The sequence below is a fragment of the Zootoca vivipara genome, chromosome 9 (genome assembly GCF_963506605.1).
Source record: "Zootoca vivipara chromosome 9, rZooViv1.1, whole genome shotgun sequence".
In the NCBI taxonomy this organism is placed as follows: domain Eukaryota; kingdom Metazoa; phylum Chordata; class Lepidosauria; order Squamata; family Lacertidae; genus Zootoca; species Zootoca vivipara.
This window is the reverse complement of record NC_083284.1, coordinates 76,234,751-76,257,338: the sequence shown is the minus strand read 5'-3', so window position 1 is coordinate 76,257,338 and position 22,588 is coordinate 76,234,751.

Below are 22,588 nucleotides of genomic sequence, written 5' to 3'. Positions count from 1 at the left end.
CTCTTGATAATTCACTGCAAAATCAGTCTAGCTGACAGCTCTGAAAGCAATTAAATTTCAGATTTGTTTACCCTGCCTTCCCATTTGCAAGGCAAACTTTATCTCAACGAGTTCCATGAAATAGTCTGCAAGCTGCTTGAAATCCCATGCACCACAGATATATAAATTATAAACAATGCTGGAGGGGAAAAGAAAGAACTATGTTGGAAAAAACACAACTTTTGAATTAACATGGAAGTGGCATTTGGAGAAAGCAAGCAGCCAGTAGCAATGCAGCAAAACTCAGAATCTGTAATTCAGGTTATTTCCTGCTACCCCCCCCCCCAAAAAATTCAATCTTCACACAGTATATGTTCTGAACCCCTGGCCTGCCTGGCAGCAAGTCCCACTGGCCTATGCAATATGTCAAGTCCAAACAGGGGCACCATCGGGGGAGGGGAAGTTACAAGGTGTGTGCCAGCCCCCCTCGGCATTCCACGGCCTGCTTTCATAATTCCAGGGCTGTCCCTGGAAAACCCGGGACATGAGAGGCACTAGTGAAATGCAATGCAAAAAAGGCAAATGTATAAGCCCCATGAACTCTGCACTATTGAATTTGTTTCCTCCTCCCTCCCGTCTCCTCTCTTTACCACCACCTTTTTCATTTAACATCACTAATATCACCATTTGCAATTCTGCCCATCCCTTTAAGTTAGGAACCAAGGAGCAGGAGCTGAGTCCTGTCAAATTAATGGCCAGTGGAAAGGTTGCCAGTGATAGATGGCACTTTCATGGAAGGAAAATTGAAAATGCAAGCAAAGAGGCAGCTGAGCATGCCAGGGCTGAGTTGGGGCACTGCCAACAACAGAGAGAGAAATGTCCACCCTGCACATTTTTACAACTTAGAGGGATCTGGCTCAACAGCAGCCAAGCACTGACTGCTCCACAGCAGCCAGAAACTGCTCAGCATGTGGAAATGTCACAATGGAACAGGCAGAGTTTATTATGAGGCTCAGCAAGTGACAAGGATAAGGAGCCAGGGATTTAAAGAGGCAAATGGTGGCAGCAGAAAGCATGGAAGGCATTGGGTGTTTGGGGAGCAGGAAGATGGAGCTGTGAGAGGCTCCAGAGGCAACAGCAGGACTTCATTTCCTTTTGAGGAGAACACTGGCCAGCAAATGGGAAAGCCTGGCCACAGTAGTCCATGCACTGGAGACTTTGAGACTGGATTACTGCAATGCTCTGTAGGTGGGGCTTCCCTTGTACATGATTGCTGACAGGAGGGAGGGAGGGAGGGAGGTCTTGGCAGCATATAATGCCTGTGCCTGCCAATTTGCCTGTGCCTGCCAATTTGCGGGCCAATTTCAAGGTGTTACTATTACAGTTGTTGTTGTTGCTGCTGTTAATTATTATTCTTATCATTTATACCCTGTCCATCTGGCTGGGTTTCCCCAGCCACTCTGGGCAGCTCCCAACAGGATATTCAAAACACAATAAAAGATCAAACATTAAAAGCTCCCCTAAACAGGGCTGCCTTCAGATGTCTTCTAAAAGTCAGGTAGTTGTTGTTCTCTTTGACATCTGGTGGGAGGGCGTTCCACAGGGCGGGTGCCACTACTGAGAAGGCCCTCTGTCTGGTTCCCTGCAACTTGGCTTCTCGCAGTGAGGGAACTGCCAGAAGACCCTCAGTGCTGGATCTCAGTATCCGGGCTGAACGATGGGGGTGGAGACGCTCCTTCAGGTATACAGGGCCAAGGCCATTTAGGGCTTTCAAGGTCAGCACCAACACTTTGAATTGTGCTCGGAAACGTACTGGGAGCCAATGCAGGTCTTTCAAGACGGGTGTTGTGTGGTCTCAGCAGCCGCTCCCAGTCAGCAGTCTAGCTGCCGCATTCTGGATTAGTTGTAGTTTCCGGGTCATCTTCAAAGGTAGCCCCACACAGGGCGCATTGATTTTCTATATTGCTATAGAAAGCCCTTAACAACTTGGGGCCAGTTTACCTGAGAGATTGCCTTTCCCCATATGCACCCACTCAAAGGCTTCAATCTGCAGAAGGGGCACTATTGTGGGTGCCACATAATACCCATTCTGCAAATGTAAGAAATCAATCTTCTAGTGTAGCAGCACCTACATTTTGGAACTCCCTGCCTATGAACATCAGGCAGGTGCCTTGCTTGTGTAACTGGCAGAACTCTCTGCCACTGTACCCTCACTCCCCTTTAGCCATTAATGAGAAGGCAAAAGCAAGCAAGCAAGGAAGGAAGGAAGGAAGGAAGTAAGGAAGTGAAAAGGCAGTTTATTTTGATGTTGCAATATCAAGATGACTCAGTGGGATCTCTTTGCAAAGACTGAGCTACACAGGTCAATTATAATGTTAAAAATGTGTTATAAAATTATGACACTAGGGGGAGCTGTACAGCAGTCAATGGAAATTTGCATTGAAAGCTATATAACAGTTTTTTCTTAGCGTTTTTTTTTAGATCCATGTAGATCCCGCCTGAGTGCCTGTTAGAAATAGAAGACACATTTTATACTGTTCTACAACAATGTCCCACCTGTCAGTTCCCTCTGATTGATGGACATGTATATAATCAGCACAATCAGAGCTTAACAGGCTTGGTTTCCTGATTTAATCATGTTCTAGTCACTTAAGCAATTTAGTGCTTTTCATCTAATCAGCTGAGATAAGCCAGCCAGTCTCCATGTGTGCACTTGCGCCCCAAAATAATTCCAGACAGGCTTGTGGTCACTCTTCACCTGACCCCCTCCCTTAGGGCACTGTATTCTTCACACAACACAGGAATATTGCTTGATCAGCATTTGCCAGCTGCAGATCTACCCTTTAGGTGGCAGATTAAATCCTTACCATGCATTTCTATAAATAGCAAATGTTACCTATGCAAATAATAATTATCAACTTACTAACTACTCTTCCACGTGCACACAGACCTCCTATCCAAGTCCACAAGGCTTTTAATGTAAATACTAACTTAGTGGAAGAGGTTTACGGACTTGAGCAGAGGATGAGCCTAACAGATGGCTAACGGGGCCCCTTCTTGCCCAAGGCTATAGATGGCTAATATTGGAACTTGACCCAACACAGCAGCTGTTTGCGGGATAAACAGACTTGTAGCAAGAGGGTCTCCTCTCTCTGTGTGTACTCTAGGTCCACAGGCCCAGGTAAAGTCCTAAAAAATCCAGGGATCACTTGAACTCTTTTAGGTGTCTGCTAAAAATATTTTTGCTTAGACAAGCCTACCCAGATATCTAGAATGGCGATGTGTTCTAAGTTTATTGCTAGTTTTAATTTTTTGAATATTTTTAATGGCTGTTTTAATTCTTTTTACCAATAATTTTATTGTTTTATTCTTTTTGTAAACCACTTTGGATTTTTTCCCCTTTACAATCAAGTGGCATATGAATTTTAAGAAATAAATGAATAAAAACTCACACTGGCAAAAAAAGTAATGTGACATCCCCTCAAAACTAATATAGGGACTGTCATTTTCCTAGGACAGGAAGCAGGAAACAGTGGTTGTCCCCAGTAAATAGGGGCAGGTGGTTCACCTGAGTCAGGTGGGAGCAGCAGGGCACAGCAAATGACCAGAACATTGTCTAGTCTAGTGGTTGTTTAGTTTGAAATCCACCCAACACTCTAAAACCATGAGGATGCAAGGCTATTTTCAAGTCTAAACAATCTGAAGGGCTTTTGCTGCCTCTTTCAAGGCCACACAACACACAGCATTTCTTCTGGGTGCCCACACTCTCCTGATGTCAGCTAATATGAAATGACAGGAATTTCCCTCTTCATATTTATCTTTGGCAAGAAGCTTCTGCCGTTCCCCAAATAGGCTTCTGATGGTTGCTCAGGAAAACAGGGGTTTTCAAACTACTATCTGCTCGTTGGTCCCACAGGGAGCAGTGATAGCCACCAGCCGAAACGGCTTGGAAGAAGAATTAGACAAATGGATGGAGGAGGGCTATTGAAGGTGGAAGCCACGGTGGCTATGCTCTGCTTCCACAGTTGGAGGCAGTAAATGCTTCTAAGTGCCAGTGGCTGGAAAGCAAAGGAAGGGAGAGGACTCTTGTGCTTGGATCCTGCTTGCAGGTTTCCCATTGGAGCATCTGATTGGCTACTGTGAGAACAGGATGCTGGACTAGATGGGCCATGGGCCTGATCCTGCAGGTTCTTCTTATGTTCTCCTATCAAGAAGTGGTTATTGCTTTCTCCAATTGCCCAGCTGATCTTTCTTGCCAAACATGGGGGCACCCACAAAATCTGAGCCAAGCCAAATGTGTTAAAATACAACTTTAGACTGCCTAATGTTTAATACCCTCCGAGACTGTTTTTGCCTAGCTAGGTGTCATTGATCTCTGACAATACCTATTCTTGTCTGGATGACGAATGCAGAGGAGTGTGGAACCTAGCCTACCTTTGTAAACCAGTTAGTGGTTTTCCTGCAATCAAGTAGTATACCCATTTTGTTAAACATAACTGCTTTGTTCACATTTGCCTCTGGCCCCATCCACCATTGGCATTCCAAAACGGAATGCAACCCTCTGGCTGAAAAAGGTTGCCCATCCCTGGTTTAAGATGCTGGAAGCAAGTTTTAAAGGTGGGAATCTCTCCTCAAAGATCATATTTAAAGTTACCAAACTGAAATCCAGGTAGAGAGGGAAAAATAGGGGAAGTGAACAACTGGCTTCACAAATGGTGCAAGCAGGAACGGTTTGGATTCTTAGATCACAGTCTGCAGTTTCTTGAAGATGGACTTCTGGCAAGTGATGGGCTGCACCTCACAAGGGTTGGGAGGAATGTTTTTTTGCCAAGAATCTCAAAAACCTCATCAGGAGGGCTTTAAACTGACTTATGTGGGGGACCAAATGGAGCAAACAGCATGCAAACCTAGTGGTGGGAGGAAAAAATCCTTAAATAAGAGGCTGGGGGATGATCAATGGTCTTCAATGTCTGTATACTAATGCACAGAGCATGGGAAATAAACAAGATGAACTTGAGCTCTTGGTACAGCAAACTAAATACGACATCATAGGCATCACTGAAACCTGGTGGGATGAGTCTCATGATTGGAATGTAGTAATAGAGGGATACAATCTATTTCAGAGAAATAGACCAAACAGGAAAGGAGGAGGAGTGGCGTTATACGTCAGGGATGTGTATACCTGTGAAGAGATCCAGGATTTAAAACTTCAAAGCCAAATTGAAAGTATCTGGGTCAAAATTAAAGGAGAGGGGAAAAACAGTGATCTCATTGTGGGAGTTTACAATAGATCCCCAAGCCAAAGTGAGGACACAGATGATGCCTTCCTGGAACTGATGGCCAAGCATTCAAAAGGAAGTGAGATAGTAGTAATGGGGGATTTCAACTATCCTGATATTTGCTGGATGTCAAACTCAGCCAAGAGCATAGGGTCGAACAGATTCCTCACTGGCCTTGCAGACAATTTCATTGTCCAGAAAGTGGGACAGGAGGATCAGCCATTTTAGATCTGGTCCTAACCAATAGTGATGACCTGGTTAGTGGGGTAGAAGTGGCAGGATCATTAGGTGGGAGTAATCATGCTCTTCTGGAGTTTATTATACAGCGAAAAGGAGCAATCAAGCATACTAAGACTCAAATTCTAATCTAGACTTTAAGAAAGCCGACTTCAGAAAACTTAGGGAAACGCTGGATGAGATCCCATGGACAGTAATACTAAAAGGGAAGGGAGTTCATGATGGTTGGGAGTTTGTTAAAAGGGAGATATTAAAAGCACAACTTCAGCGCTCCATCATAGGTCAGCCAAGAGTAAACACCTGAGGTAGGTGAAAAGACCAAACCAAGCTGAGTCCCTGGATTCCTTTAACGGAATACCCTTCACATAGGGATGGCGAGACCGTTCTCCCATCCCTATCACATGAACCAGAGCCTATCCGCAACCTTACAAGTTGTGACGATTTGCTACGCGGCAAGCGAAACCCAAATAGCAACAGCAAATCAGCCAAGTAGGGAAAATTCCTGCCATGACCCTGTCCCAACAACAGGCGAAACACGACGGCATAGCAAGGTCAATCGGAAAATGCCCTAAAAGTGGGGAGAGGTGGGCGGGTGTTCCGATGCACAAGCTGAAAGAGGAAGTCCTGGGTCACGTGCATGGGTATATATAGGTCCCTCAATCCGTTTAGACTGCACCCCATTGGCCAGATTAAACCTAGCAATGAGGGACCTACCAATCAGGTGTTGTGGCTATCTAATAGACCCACCCACAACCAGGAGGTCAGTCTCCAGGTCTCACCGCATCACGTGCCCTCTTTTAGAGAGGACATGCTTTATCAAAGTCACATCATTTGAAAAACTGTGAAGGCTCTTTTTTATGCATCAGAGCCAGAAGGTAAATTCACAGGTCTGAGCAGCACTGGATTTTAAGACCTCTTTGTCTTGAAGTTTTCCAAATGAGTTCCAAAGACAAACATAAATACCAGACCCCGAGGGCCTGATTTTGATAGGACTGAATTGAATTATCTGTTGGAAGAAGCTGACATCTGGCTAGCGCTTGGCTTAATTCAGGCTGTCAGGGCCTGCTTTAGTGTGCTGTGCCCAAGCCCTCCTGATAGCCCAAGACTGATAGTCTTTGCTCTGTAAATTGAATTCTCTGGTGCATATTGAGCTCTTGACTGCATCAGGGTTTTATTTACCAGCATGACCTCCTCCTCTTTGCTCTCTAGATTGGACTGATGAAGAACACATTTTCTCGTGCTTAGAAAGCACATAACAACGGCTCAAGCCCAACCCGAGAAGGTGTTGGCTGGCTGCCCCATCTCTCATTAGCTTTTGTGCATGCTCAGTATGTGTTCAAAGAATAATAGAATCCTGGAATCACAGAGCTGGAAGGGACCCAAGGGTCATCTAGTCCAACCCCTTGCAATGCAGGAATCACAGCTAAAGAATCACTGAAATGTTGGACATTAGATCCCTTGATGCTGGCTTTCTGTGGCTTCAGTCTCTCCTGATACGTTTTACGTTGGTTATGTTGTCTGCTGAACCTTAACTGCTAATACAGGTTCCACAAAGGTGTTGGTAGCAAAACAGCATCATTGAACTGTGTACATAGAGCAGAGGTAGCCAACCTGGTTTGGGCTACACCAGCTCTACACAATATGTTTCCTGTTACTCTCCCCATCAAAGAATCATAGTGTTACATTCAATGCTTGTTGTAATGCTAGTCCTACTCAGAGGAGACCCATTGAAATCCAGCCATACCTCGGGTTACAGACGCATCATAGAATCATAGAGTTGGAAGAGAGCACAAGGGCCATCCAGTCCAACCCCCTGCCAAGCAGAAAACCCCATCAAAGCATTCCTGACAGATGGCTGTGAAGCCTCCGCTTAAAGACCTCCACATCCTTGGCAGCAAATTCCACTGTTGAACAGCTCTTACGGTCAGGAAGCATACTATGACTCAAATTCTAGACTTTAAGAAAGCCGACTTCAGAAAACTTAGGGAAACGCTGGATGAGATCCCATGGACAGTAATACTAAAAGGGAAGGGACTTCATGATGGTTGGGAGTTTGTTAAAAGGGAGATATTAAAAGCACAACTTCAGGCAATACCCACATGACGGAAACATGGAAGGTGCCTAAAGAAGCCAAGGTGGCTATCTAAAGAACTTTTAACTGAGTTAAGATTTAAAAGGGATATGTACAAAAAATGGAAAAAGGGGGAAGTCACCAGAGAGGAATTCAAACATATAGCCAGCACGTGTAGAGACAAAGTCAGAAAAGCTAAAGGACAGAATGAACTCAGGCTTGCTAGGGAGGTTAAAAGCAACAAAACGGGCTTTTATGGGTATGTCCGTAGCAAAAGGAAGAACAAGGAAACAGTGGGGTCACTCAGAGGAGAAGATGGTGAAATGCAAACAGGGGACAGAGAAAGGGCAGAACTCCTCAATGCCTTCTTTGCCTCAGTCTTCTCCAAGAAAGAAAACAACGCCCGACCTGAAGAATATGGAGCAGATGATTCAGCAGGGGAAACACAGCCCAGAATAAGTAAGGAGGTAGTACAAGAATACTTGGCTAATTTAGATGTATTCAAGTCTCCAGGGCCAGATGAACTACATCCAAGAGTATTAAAAGAACTGGCAGAGGTGATTTCAGAACCACTGGCAATAATCTTTGAGAATTCCTGGAGAACAGGCGAAGCAGACTGGAGGAGGGCAAATGTTGTCCCTATTTTCAAAAAGGGGGAAAGAGAAGACCCAAACAATTACCGCCCAGTCAGCCTGACATCAATACCAGGAAAGATACTAGAGCAGATCATTAAGCAAACGGTCTGTGAGCACCTAGAAAGAAACACTGTGATCACTAAAAGTCAGCATGGGTTTCTGAAAAATAAGTCATGTCAGACTAATCTGATCTCATTTTTTGACAGAATTACAAGCCTGGTAGATGAAGGGAATGCTGTGACTGTAGCATATCTTGATTTCAGCAAGGCCTTTGACAAGGTGCCCATGATATTCTTGTAAAGAAGCTGGTAAAATACGGGCTAGACAATGGTACCATTCAGTGGATTTGTAACTGGCTGACTGACCGAACCCAAAGGGTGCTCATCAATGGCTCCTCTTCATCCTGGAGAGAAGTGACTAGTGGGGTGCTACAGGGTTCTGTCTTGGGCCCAGTCTTATTCAATATCTTTATCAATGACTTGGATGATGGGCTTGAGTGTATCCTGCTCAAGTTTGCAGATGACACCAAATTGGGAGGGGTGGCTAATACCCCAGAGAACAGGAACACACTTCAAAATGACCTTAACAGATTAGACAACTGGGCCAAAGCAAACAAGATGAATTTTAACAGGGAGAAATGTAAAGTACTACACTTGGGCAAAAAAAAAATGAAAGGCACGAATACAGGATGGGTGACACCTGGCTTGGGAGCAGTATATGTGAAAAGGATCTAGGAGTCTTGGTAGACCACAAACTTGACATGAGTCAACAGTGTGATGCAGCAGCTAAAAAAGCCAATGCAATTCTGGGCTGCATTGAGTATAGTATCTAGATCAAGGGAAGTAATAGTACCGCTGTATATGGTATCTGGTCAGACCTCACCTGGAATACTGTGTCTAGTTCTGGGCACCACAGTTCAAGAAGGATACTGACAAGCTGGAACGTGTCCAGAGGAGGGCAACCAAAATGGTCAAAGGCCTGGAAACGATGCTTTTTTTGGAACAGCTTAGGGAGCTGGGCATGTTTAGCCTGGAGAAGAGAAGGTTAAGGGGAGATATGATAGCCATGTTCAAATATATTAAAGGATTTCATATAGAGGAGGGAGAAAGGTTCTTTTCTGCTGTTCCAGAGAAGCAGACACAGAGCAATGGATTCTAACTGCAAGAACGAATATTTCACCTAAACATTAGGAAGAACTTCCTGACAGTAAGAGCTGTTTGACAGTGGAATTTGCTGCCAAGGAGTGTGGTGGAGTCTTCTTCTTTGGAGGTCTTTAAGCAGAGGCTTGACAGCCATCTATCAGGAATGCTTAATGGTGTTTCCCGCTTAGCAGGGGGTTGGACTGGATGGCCCTTGTGGTCTCTTCCAATTCTATGATTCTATGATGCTATGACATTTGGATGATCATCTTCAGCACTTGGTAGACTCCTATTTCTGATCAACTATGATGAAGGAGAGATTTTCAGATGGAGTCTGTTCTTCGTTTTCCATGTTAAGGGAGAGTACTTCAAATCGATTGTGTAGTTCTAAACCCTCAGAGCGATCCCTGGGCCTTCTACTTCTATGAGTCACGTTCCTCCATACATCTGGCTCCTGTGCTGGGGAACTGACCTCCTCCTCAGGGATGTCCCCTGTCTCCTCCTTGGTGCGGACAGTGTGCTCTGCTGGATCCAAGAAAAGCTCCAGCTCTTTAATTCTCTGGAGCGTAGATACACGGGCCTGAAGTTGCTGGACCTTGTCTTCTAGTAGGGCAATCAACTTGCAATTGCTGCAGGTGTAGCTGCCTACATCCTTTGGCAAGAATACAAACATTGCGCAGGAATTGCAGATGACTGCAGTTGTTCCCTTATCCTCCATCTTGAAAAGCTTGAAGTCAGGGAAGAAGAAGAAGAAGAAGAAGAAGAAGAAGAAGAAGAAGAAGAAGAAGAAGAAGAAGAAGAAGAAGAAGAAGAAGAAGCCGCCTAGGTCTCCCCCAATAAACGTTTAAAACTAGCTCCCCTAAATCTAAAAGATGGGTCAAACTGCTGAACTCCAGGCACTGACTAGCTCCACCCACAGCTAGTCACCTGACTCCACAGAAGCCCCACCCCCTCAGACCATGTGCTCAGGGAGAGCACACTTCCAAGGTCACCTGCAAAGTCACCGGCCAGAAACAAACACACACACAAGCCTGGGGAGTCACACAAATCTAAGCCCTTCAGGTTGCGTGTTTTCGGGTTGTGCACCGCGCAAAACCCGGAAGTACCGGAATGGGTTACTTCTGGGTTTCGGTGCTCGTGCATGTGCAGAAGTGATAAATCGCACTTTGCGCATGTGCAGAAACACCGAATCGCAAACTGTGCATGTGCAGAGGCGGCGCTGCGGGTTGCAAATGTGCCTCCTGCATGGATCACATTTGCAACCCGAGAGTCCACTGTAATTGAACATGACCAGCTTAGGTTCATTAATTTCCATTGTCAACAACTCATGTATTCTAAATATTTCAAGCAGAAGTTCTGAGGATTTGGTGTCAATAGCTGAGCATGTTAAGAAATCCTTGGTTTTCATTAATCCCATGTGATTAACCAGCTGGTCATCTAGGACACCAGAGGGAGGAGAGGGAGGATGTCATTTTTCATTTGCAGAATAAAAACAAAAGGCAGGTTTGTTACATTTTAAGGGTTTGTTTCAAACCTGCCTGGATTTCTGGGTTGCTTAAATTCCTTTTGACGCCTGAGCTCTCTGAAGCCATCGACTCTGGGCCAGGGAGGTTAAAAGCAGCTTCTAGCGCAAAGCCTGCTGCCTCTTGGGGTCACTGCACAACAAGGCTTCTACTTACCGGTAGCAGCTTCTGTGGAGCAGAAATTCTTTCTGATACTGCTCCCTCCCCTGCCTAAAAACACGTTTCGGCCCTTTAAGTTATTTCCTTTGAACTAAAATAGGCAGCTTCTCTTTGTTGCGGCTTGTTTCTTGATCAAAACGTACACAATTACTGGAAGCATCGGGGCTCTGACCACATGGAGGATCACGTTCCCCACATTTCAGAAGTGCTGCCTCTCTACTGGCCACAGGGGCTCTACTCTGCCTCCACAGTTGGAGGCAGAAATGCTTTCAGAAACGCTGGGAACTACGGAAGGCGGAAGTCCTGGGCAGGGGTTGGCAACCAAGTGGCCCACAGGGGTTGTTTAACTGGCCCATGAGTTGCCTCCGCAACCAAGCTGCCCACTTGGCAAGTCCCCACGCGCTGTGCTAAATTGGCGCAGTGCGGTGTGGGGACTCGCTTCCGTGGCACTGAACACCGCGTCTTCGCAGACGCCGGAAATCACATCTGTGCAGACGCAGACACCGGAAATCGCGGGGGTGTGCACTCACGCATGTGCACGATCCGGCCCACAGAGGGATCGCCACTGGAGTGAACCGGCCCAGGTGAGGTAAACCTTGCCAACCCCTGGTCCTGGGGCATCTGGCCACTGTGAAAACTGGCCTACATGGGCCAATGACCTGATCCAGGTGGTGTTCTTATGTTTTTATTGAAAAATGTTTTAATTGAAAAAAGCAGAAAAAGAGACAGAATTCTTAAACACAATTTCCCACATTTTAATGTCAGTTTTTAAATGCATTTTTGCACACATTACCCACTTGGAGAACTATATCACATTTTGAAAGATGGGTGCCTTTCATTTCTGTCATTGTTTTGAAAGGTATGTGTTGTGACGTGGGGTTTGTGATTTCAGCTCTCTTGACAAAACATGCTGGAGACAGTTCTCTAGTAACAGCTCTTTATTAAAGTGAACAAGACTGACTGTGAGGGCAGGAAGGCTACATTTATAGGGACAGGGGACTAGCTAGGAAGGGATACATTTTGGAGGGAACAATATCAAGCAATCCCAGTGCTGCCTTTTGGAGGAAACCAATAAGACAGAGGATCCAAATACAGCAGCTTAAATGAACCAATAGTAGCTGTACCCTCTGGAACCAAAAGGCAGTTACTTTATCCTAATGCAAATACAGACAATAATAATACAGATATAAAATCCTTTGACTCAATACACAACACCCCTCCCCCCCTAGTGAGCACAGCAGACGTAATCCCTCAGGTACTGTGGGGTCCTACAACTTCTACCTGATCTCCTGACAACAGGTGTTGCAGGTTCTGGATTGGGTGTTACCTGTGGTGGAGGGGCTGCTATAGGGGTTTCATCAGGAACAGATGGAGTCCCAGACATCTCAGGGTCCCCGACCTGTACCTCGTCATCATGAGGACTAGCAGACCCTGGTTCATTTGCTGAAGCCCCTGGTGACTGCACCTCTGGACCATTTTCACTCTGGTCTCGCAGCTGTGCGTCATTAGCCAGGGATGAATTATCTGACTCCTCCCTGCTGAGCGCCCGGCGCCTCAGCTGATCTATATGTCTCTTCCAAACTTGCCCATTTTCCAAGGTCACATAATAGGACACAGGTCCACTAGCCCGGGTGATCACACCGGCCACCCACCGCGGACCTCGTGAATAGTTCCTCACCCAGACCAGATCTTCAGGGGCGAGATACCTTGTTGTGTCAGTCTCAGCCTGGGGGGTTGCTCTTGAATTACGGTTTGGCATTTTATCTGGGTGGACATAATCCAACACCGTTACCAGTCTTCTACCTAAGAGCAGCTCGGCTGGCGACTTGCCCGTCGCAGTACACGGCGTCGCATGCTGCAAAAATAACATTCGCGCAATGCGAGCCGACCAGTTACCCTCCATTAAGCGCGCAATGGATTCTTTGGCTGTTCTTACCATGCGCTCAGCCTGCCCATTGGAGGATGGGTGAAAGGGCGCGGATGTGACCCCTCTTATGAAGTTATCAGCCAAGAATGCCCTGAATTCTTGGGATACAAAAGCTGCCCCATTATCTGATACAATGGTCTCAGGTAACCCGTGGGTAGCAAACAGCTGCCTCAACACCTTGATTACGGCAGCTGATGCCATGCTAGGGACCATCGCCACTTCTAACCATTTGGAATATGCATCAACGATAACCAAAAAAACCTTCCCTTGGAATGGCCCAGCAAAATCTATGTGCAGCCGGCTCCAGGGAGTCCTGGACTGCTCCCACCAGTGGACTGGTGCTCTGGCCACTTCTGGCCGCACCTCTTGGCATGCCTTGCATGTTCGTACCCATTGTTCTATGTTCTGGTCCATTCCAGGCCACCACACATAACATCGGGCTAGTGACTTCATCTTGACCATTCCCGGGTGTCCCATGTGAAGCGTCTCAAGAACCCTGTTTCTCAGTGGTGCTGGGATGATCACCCTATCTCCCCATAGGAGACAACCCTTATGCATGGACAATTCGTGCTGCCTTGTCGCATAAGGCCTGAATTTTTCTTCATGCGGACCACCTGGCCACCCCCTCCCCACCCAAGTGAGCACACGGGAGAGAACAGCATCTTTCCTCGTTTTCTCAGCTATATCCGTAGCTGTTACAGGAGCCCCCGGAAGTGTTTCTAGCATCATAATGTGCTCCGCCGGAGCAGGATCCTCATTGCTCCCGCCAGGAAGGGGCAATCGACTCAGCGCATCAGCATGGCACAACTGTTTCCCCGGCACATGGGTCAAGGTGTACTGGAACCCATTCAGGAATATTGACCAACACAACATTCTGGGGGAGAGAATTTGTGGTGTTTGTTTGTTTGGGTTGAACAACCCTAACAGTGGTTTGTGGTCCGTTTCAATGGAGAAATGGCGACCGTACAAATAATCATAGAACCTTTTGATTCCGGACACAATAGCCAGTGCCTCTTTATCAATTTGAGCATAGTTGCGCTCCGTGGGCGACAACGTACGGGAATAGAAAGAGATGGGCTTTTCCGACCCATCCGGTTCCCTATGACTCAGCACAGCCCCCAGGCCGTATTGAGAGGCATCACATGCCAGGACCAGCGGCTTCGACTCATCATAATGAGCAAGGACGCTCCTGCTACTCAGCATTCCTCGCAAGGAGTCAAAAGCCTTCTGCTGCTCCCGCCCCCATCGCCACACATTCTTTTTCTGCAATAGTCTATGTAATGGTTCAGCTACCGAAGCTTTCTGGGGTAAGAACGAATGATAAAAGTTAATAAGTCCCAGGAATGACTGCAACTCCGTCTTGTTCTGTGGTCGTGGTGCCTCGATGATGGCCTTAATCTTAGCATCTGTGGGGTGGATGCCTGATGCATCAATTTTAAACCCCAAGAAATCCACCGTTGGCACCCCAAAACTGCATTTTTCCTTTTTCAGTTGCAACCCCACCTCCTTGAACTTGAGCAACACTGCACGGACACGCGCAACCAGTTCCTGTGGGTCTTTTCCAGTAATCAAAACGTCATCAAAAAATGGCAAGACCCCCGGCAGACCTCTTAACAGGCGTTCCATGAGCCCTTGAAAAATCCCTGGGGCCACACAAACTCCGAACTGTAATCTGTTAACTCTGAACGCCCCTTTATGTGTGACAATAGTCTGTGCTTCCGCTGATTGTGGGGTTACTGGCAGCTGTTGGTAAGCTTGTGCCAGGTCAATTTTGGCAAACACCTTGCCCCCAGCCAGTTTAGCCAAGATGTGATACGACCGGAATGGGGTATGAGTTTCCCCTGAGTGCCTTATTGATAGTACATTTGTAATCTGCACAGATCCTGACTTCCCCATTTGCTTTAAGGGGCGTGACGATTGGAGTCTCCCACTTAGCAGAGTCCACGGGTGAGAGAACTCCCTGCTTGACCAATTTATCCAGCTCTGCCTCGATCTTGGGTTGCAGTGCAAATGGCACTCGCCTTGGTTTGAGTCGGATTGGGGCCACCCCGGGGTCCAACTCGAAGTCAACTGGGGGCCCTTTATAACAACCCAGTTTTCCATTAAAGAGACCAGCAAATTCCTTGCATAATGCCTCGCTCATCTCAGGGCAGGTTTGGATTGAATTAAGCCCTGAGATACTCAGTCCCAGGGCGGGGAACCAGTCAGTGCCCAGGAGACTGGGGCGACTGTCCTTCGCCCTTCGCAATCACCAGTTTGAGTACAGCCTGTTTGTCCCGGAACTGTACTCTCACGGCACACATTCCCATAACATGGATGCGGCCCGCTGAGTATGACTGCAAGGTTGCCGGGAAGGGCTCCAGAGGGGGCAACTTACCCCTGGGGAAGAATGTCTTCGCGGTCTGGTCCGACACGATGGTGAATGCAGATCCGGAGTCCACCTCCATGTCGCACTGCTGACCCTCAATCTTCACCTTGACGTGTGCCTTGCCTTGCGCTGGAAACTGCACGGCCCTCCCGTTGATCTCCGTTACGTAGTGGCAGTCCTTTAGAAAACAAGTTGCTGTGGGCGGTCTGCGGTGCTCCAGTCTAGGTGCTCCTGTTGCTCCCGACGCCACCGATCTACAGACCCTGGCGATGTGACCAGTCTTCCCGCACATCCGACACATAGCATCCCTGAAACGACAACTCTTCCGCTCATGGTTTCCGCCACAACCTGGGCAACTGCCTCGGCGATCTTTGTGCACTGTGCAGGCCTGACGCACCGACTCGACCCCACGGACTGGGCTCTGGCTCGGAGTAGCCTCTAGCTCGTCCATGGCATGCGCAACTTCTATCTGTGGCTTAGTGGCCTTGCGACTGGCATCAAGCTCCTCTCTTTCATAATTCTCCGTGGCGGTGGCCTCCTTCAAGGCTGAAGCAAGGGTAACATCTTCTTTAGCCACTATGCGTCTTCTGGCTTTCTTGCTGCTCAGACCCCCAATAAACCGATCCAGGAGAGTCTCTTCCAGATTTTGGAAGCCGCAGTGCTGAGCGAGCTTCCGGAGCTCAGCCAGAAATGTGGATACAGACTCCCCAGCACGCTGCTGCCTCTTATGGAACTCCATCCGCCGGGCCATCTTGGTCTCAGTAGGCGCCAAGTGGCTCGTTAGGCAGGCAAGAATATCTTTGAGAGATGTTTCACTCAGCTTCGCTGGAGCAAGCAATGCCTTGGCCAGCTTGAAGGTCTCGGGCCCACAGTAGCTCAGGAATGTGGCCCTTCTTTTGCTGGCATCGGTGATCCCTTGAGCCACTGCAAAGAACTCGAAGCGTTCGACGTAGTCTTCCCATGTGTGGGGCTCTGATGGCTGGAAGGGCTCCAATACCCTTGGACTCTCCATTGTCCTAGCGGGCAGGGTCGTCTTCTCAGCTGGCCAGTGAGTCTTGTTCTCAGCTGCAATCCGGACTCTGAGGCAGGGTTGTGTTTAACCGCTCCTCAGCATTCCGGATCCCACCTTCGTCGCCAGTTGTTGTGACGTGGGGTTTGTGATTTCAGCTCTCTTGACAAAACATGCTGGAGACAGTTCTCTAGTAACAGCTCTTTATTAAAGTGAACAAGACTGAAGACTGAGGAGAGGAAAGCTACATTTATAGGGACAGGGGACTAGCTAGGAAGGGATACATTTTGGAGGGAACAATATCAAGCAATCCCAGTGCTGCCTTTTGGAGGAAACCAATAAGACAGAGGATCCAAATACAGCAGCTTAAATGAACCAATAGTAGCTGTACCCTCTGGAACCAAAAGGCAGTTACTTTATCCTAATGCAAATACAGACAATAATAATACAGATATAAAATCCTTTGACTCAATACACAACACCATGAATTGTGTAGGTTTCCCTTTAAATGCAAGCTGGATTGAATTCATTCCTGTTTTTAAAGCCTTCTCCCCACTTCCCATGCAATCACAAGCATGAAGAGTTCCTTTACTTCTACAGCTCACGCAGGGCTGCAGCTCCAAAATAGTACAGCTCTGCAGCCCAGATGCAGAAAGCCTGCAAAGATTTCCCCCAAAATGCACTTTCCAGGCTTGCTGCACTGATGAGGAACGACAGCCTTCATTTATTATGTGCCAGGTTGCTGGGGCTGCCCTTGAGCAGAGAGAGAGAGAGAGAGAGAGAGAGAGAGAGAGAGAGAGAGAGAGAGAGAGAGAGAGAGAGAGAGAGAGAGTGGAATTGCTGTTGGTGCAAACCTTTGGGTAGCTGCAAGGAGGAAAATGCAAAAGAGACCTTACAACTAATGGGAGCCCAGGTAGAAGCTGGGTTGAGGGGGATTGTAAAGATAAATGAATAGCAGCAAAGCTGTCTATCCACATTTCTGCATTATTTATTGATCTGGACAATTTAGTGTTAAGCTAAATATACCACATAAAAATCAGTTGTGTGGCGATACCCCGAGCCCTCCCTGGTAGAAATAAAGACACAGCACACATTGCATAAGGTTAATGGGCATAAAAGACCACAACTTTATTGATTACGGATGTAGAGAGGTATTGGCTTCACGAGATAATCCAATGCCTACCGCCAAACCCCAAGTTGTGACAATTTGCTACACGGTAGGCGAAAACCACCAAGCCAGAGCCAATTTGCCAAGTGGGAAAATTCCTACCAGGTCCCTTAACGACAACCAACAATGTCCGCAGCAATATCAAGACACAGCACACATTGCATAAGGTTAATGGGCATAAAAGGCCACAACTTTATTGATTACGAATGTAGAGAGGTATTGGCTTAGGCATTGGATCTAACCGACTATATCTGACTCCAGCCCACTCTGCTGGCAGTCCGTGAGGGTTAACCACTGTTGGATGAGTCCTGCGATGCACATCAACTAGGAACTCATCCTGGGGCCACCATTGGGGCGTGCCCTCGGGCCCTCACCTACCACGTCTTCGGACTTGGCAACGCCCCGGCCTCCTTAAGGGAGTACCCTTCCGCATTTCGGGGGAGGTGATGGCAGCAACCTCCCCCCCATAGCTGCCAAGTTATCCCTTTTTTAAAGGGATTTTCCCTTATGCTGAATAGGCTTCCTCGCGAGAAAAGGGAAAACTTGGCAGCTATGCTAACCCCCCCCCCCGCACCTGTACCTTCACGAGATAATCCAATCGAGCCCTTCAGAGAGGGGCTCGCCGCCAATACCTCTACAGCCGCAACCAATACCTAATAGCGCCTAGAATGTCAGCAAGCCACACGTTGTTCCCATCGTTTGAAAGATGCACGCCATCAGCACGGTATAAAGACGCCTCATTGAACTTAATAGCAGGGTGCGGTATAGCATGTCCATTCAAATCCAAGACCCTTTTGGCCACAGAAATATCCAGAAACTTCCTTGCTTTGTTTATAGCAGCAGGTGAAAAGCAATCACACCAAACACGCCTTTCAAGCAGCGAAGACCAAAAGATGGTCACTTTGGGGAAGGCAGCCAACAGTTCATCACAGTCCATAAAAATAGTCCACTTCAGATCCTGGCCATTACGATAAGCCAAATCGTTTTCACCAAGCTGCACCACCAAAATATCAGGAGGGCCCTGTGATGCAGCCCCTGCCTTCACTGCTGGCAGGAATTCGCACCAACGCATCCCCCGTCTCGTAATCCAGGACACTCTGACCCTCTGGAAAGGAGCTGGAGTTACTTATGTCCAGTTGAGAGTGTCACAGTTCTAAAAACCACAAGGGCAAATTGGAATGAATTTTGAGGAGGACAACAAAGATGGTCAGCGCTATGGAAAACAAAATCTATGAGAAAATGTTCAAGATGCTAGGTAGGTTCAGCCTGGAGAAGAAACAACTGCAGAGGAACATGCTTAGCTAGGTCCACAGCATCCCTTTTCTCTCTCTCCACCTTCCTAAATCAGTACTTGGTTCTGAAATACAAATCTGAGTTCTTCCTCTTAGTTAGTCACAACCCTGTGCTTAAATGGCATTTTGGCATTCCATATTCCTGACAATGGTGCTTTTCCTCTTACCTCTGGGCTTTAATACTTGGCCCTCTGCCTCCTGCCCAGCACTTAGCCTGGCACAAATTCTGACACTTCACACGTTGTCAGCTCTTATTACTGGCACTGCACAGAGTTAAACTGGCTCCAGCAACTTGTCAGCAAGTGTCCACAAATGAGTGTCCACAAATGGACAGGTGCTGTTATGCTCACCCCAGTTCTTAGAGCATCAGGAATTCCAGAAGCAAGCCAGGAATTTTTTGAAAAAAAAAGTGATTTTTGAATGGACAGTGTAATGTCACAACAAAAATTGGGTGAAATCATGCCAAAGTCATATTTAGTCTACATCTTTTTTCAAAATGGTGCCCAGAGTCCAAATGGTGACAGAGTCTACTGCCAAATAAAAAAATTCCTTCAGTAGCACCTTAAAGACCAACTAAGTTTATATTTTGGTATGAGCTTTCGTCTGCATGCACACTTCTTCAGATACACTTGAAACAGAAGAGTCAGACCCTTATGTATATACAGAGGGTGGTGGTGGTGGTGGGAATGGGTGATGGGCTGATGGGAGTGGTAAACCTGTAGATGGCTGTTAACGACTGCTGATGACTGCAATTGGTCCTGTGGGGAAAAAGCAAGGGCTGAGGCGCTAAAGAAAGCTTGATCATGCATAATGAGATAAGAATCCTATGTCTTTGTTCATCCCAGGTGGCTCCATGGTTTTAAGCTTGGTAATGAGTTCCAATTCAACAACTTCTCTTTCCAGTCTGTTCCTGAATTTTTTCTGTAATAAAACAGCTGCTTTGAGATCTTGTATAGAATGTCGTGGGAGATTGAAGTGTTCTCCTACTGGTTTCTCTGTCTTGTGGTTCCTGATGTCAGATTTATGTCCATTTATCCTTTGGTGTAGGGTTTGGCCTGTTTGTCCAATGTAGAGAGCTGAAGGGCACTGTTGGCATTTGTGTCCACTGCCTTCACCTTGTGAACCCTCGTGTCAAATTTGGTAACAGTATCTTGAGAAACAGATGAACTTATGCTATAAAATGGGCAAAGTCATGTTTTGGTCTTGATGCAGTGACCAAACAGTAATAAAGCTTTGGAAGTTCGTGCCAAGTTTTGGGACAATATCTCAAGAGGCGGATGAACCTATTGCCAAAAAATGGGTGAAGTCATGCTAAATTCACATTTTGGTCTGCCATTGTGAATCAAAATGGTGTCTGCATCCAAATGCCAATGACAACCACTGCTCCGACCTCAGGGACGCTTGGGCCAAGTTTGGCAATGATATCTTGAGAGGTACCTGAATGCATTGCGAACAAATGGAGAAACAGACGAACCACTTTCCAAAATACAGTATATTGTAGATTCATCCCGATTAATTTGCAGGGAGACTAGATGAGTTTGCATCAAAACTTAGCAAGGTTAAGCATGAAAATATAAGATGGGTGACACCTGGCTTGAGAGCAATACACGTGAAAAGGATCTTGGGGTCTTGGTGGACCACAAGCTTAACATGAGTCAACAGTGTGATGTAGGAGCTAAAAAAGCCAATGCAATTCTGGGCTGCATCAATAGGAGTATAGCATCTAGATCGGGCATCCCCAAACTGTCAGAAAGTGAAGGCTACATCAACAGACATATAGTGTCCAGATCAAGGGAGGTCATAGTCCCACAATTTTGCCTTGATCAGACCACACCTGGAATACTGTGTCCAGTTCTGGGCAGCACAATTTATGAAGGATGTTGACAAGCTGGAAGATGTGTAGAGGAGAGCGACCGAGGTGATCAAGGGTCTGGAAACCAAGCCTTCTGAGGAACGGTTGATGGAGCTGGGTATGTTTAACCTGAAAAGAGAAGGCTGGGAGGAAATATGATAGCCATTGTCAAGTATCTCAAGGGCTGCCCCATGGAAAATGGAGCAAGCTTGCTTTCTGCTGCTCTGGAGGCTAGGACCATAGCTGCCAAGTTATCCCTTTTTTTAAGGGAAATTCCCTTATGCTGAATAGGCTACCTCGTGAGAAAAGGGAAAACTTGGCAGCTATGGCTAGGACTTGAATCAATGGCTTTAAGTTACAAGAAAGGAGATTCTGACTAAATATCAGGGAAAATGTTTTGACAGTAAGAGCTATTCAGTGGAATGGTCTCCCTCGGGAGGTTGTGGACTCTCCTTCCTTGGAGGTTCTTAGGCAGAGGTTGGATGCTTTATCAGATATTCCTGCATTGCAGGGGGTTGGACTAAATGACCTTTGGGGTTCATTCCAACTCAATAGTTCTAAGATTCTATGATTCTAAGTGCTTGATTAGTTAATTGCTGCTCACCAAAGGCCCAGGCAAATGAAAGTGCTTTACTTTACTGTCTGAAAGATAGGATCCACCCGCTGTCTTTGGGGAAGCCATTTCACAGTGTCAACACAAAGAAGGCTCTGTTTGTATTTGCTAGTGGCTAGTCAGCCTTCAGTGGCAGCCATGGAACCTACACGTTGGTTTATCAGCCCAATAAGTGACTGCATCGAGCAGGTGTAACTTTTGTATCCAGTCGAGCACATGTGAGAGAAATGAACAGGGGCATCAGAAAGACCGAATCTTTGGTGAGGAAGTTGCTATTAGCAATTTGTCCCAGCTAAGTTTACAGTCACAATTTAAAATGGTTAGGATAATTCAGCACGTTGATCAGCTGGGAGCCTATCAACTGGCTAGCATGGCAATGCCATTGGACCATGCAGGCTTGTTGCAAAGCCTAGAATGTCAGGCTTCCTACACCTGACAGAGGGCCACAAATGGAAGCAGTGTTTTCTCCTCTTCCTCCAGCAAATGGGATCAAAAAAACCCATTGATAAAAACACTGCCATCTGGACTTGCTCTTGTGGTGTGGAAAAGAGGCTGAGGCCACAAAGTTCCTTTTCTCCTTAGCAGACCCAGACCCTGATTCTCCCAGGATTCAAGGCTAGAGATCTGGCATCCTTTCCCCTTGCTGAAAAGGAGACAATTTTCTCAGATTTTAAGGAAGCTTGGGTTTCTTCCTCCCGGGGCATTGTGTTCTACCACAATGTGTGGGCTGGGGCAGCCAAGAGAAAGAAATAACCAGATAAGGAGGAAATGCAGCAAAGGAAATTTGACAGCTGTTATCTGGCCATTATTGGCCATCAGCTTCTGCAGGTGCTCACCCTGGCCTAACTGCAAAGTGGATCACGTCTCTGCTTCCTAATGGGAGCATCGAATTAAGCAGCCTAATAGCATTTAGAAAGTAATTATGGGTGGGGAGAATTGCCGGAGAAGGGATGCATTTTAAAAATGATGTCTTTCATAATATTAGAACCAATAGCTTCCTGTAGAGCCTCCTGTGCTTTTAAATTGGCTGCATCACAGCAGTGTGAAATTTGACAAGTGTAGCTTTTCTCTTTTTTCTCATTTATATTTACCGTAATTCTTCAGTTATAGCTGAAATAGATATTAAAAAACCAACAAAAGAAAAAGAAAAAGAGAGAACAATATTAGCCACAGCAAGTTGGTGTACAGAGCCATCGCAAGAAAAATATGGTTCATTGGATGTACAGCAGTCAGATGAAAATGCCATTCCACCCTGTCCCATGTGATGCTGGTGGATGGAAGCCAGGCTCAATAGTTTGTGTGTATTCAAGGACACCATGTTCATAAAGGTTTGTGGG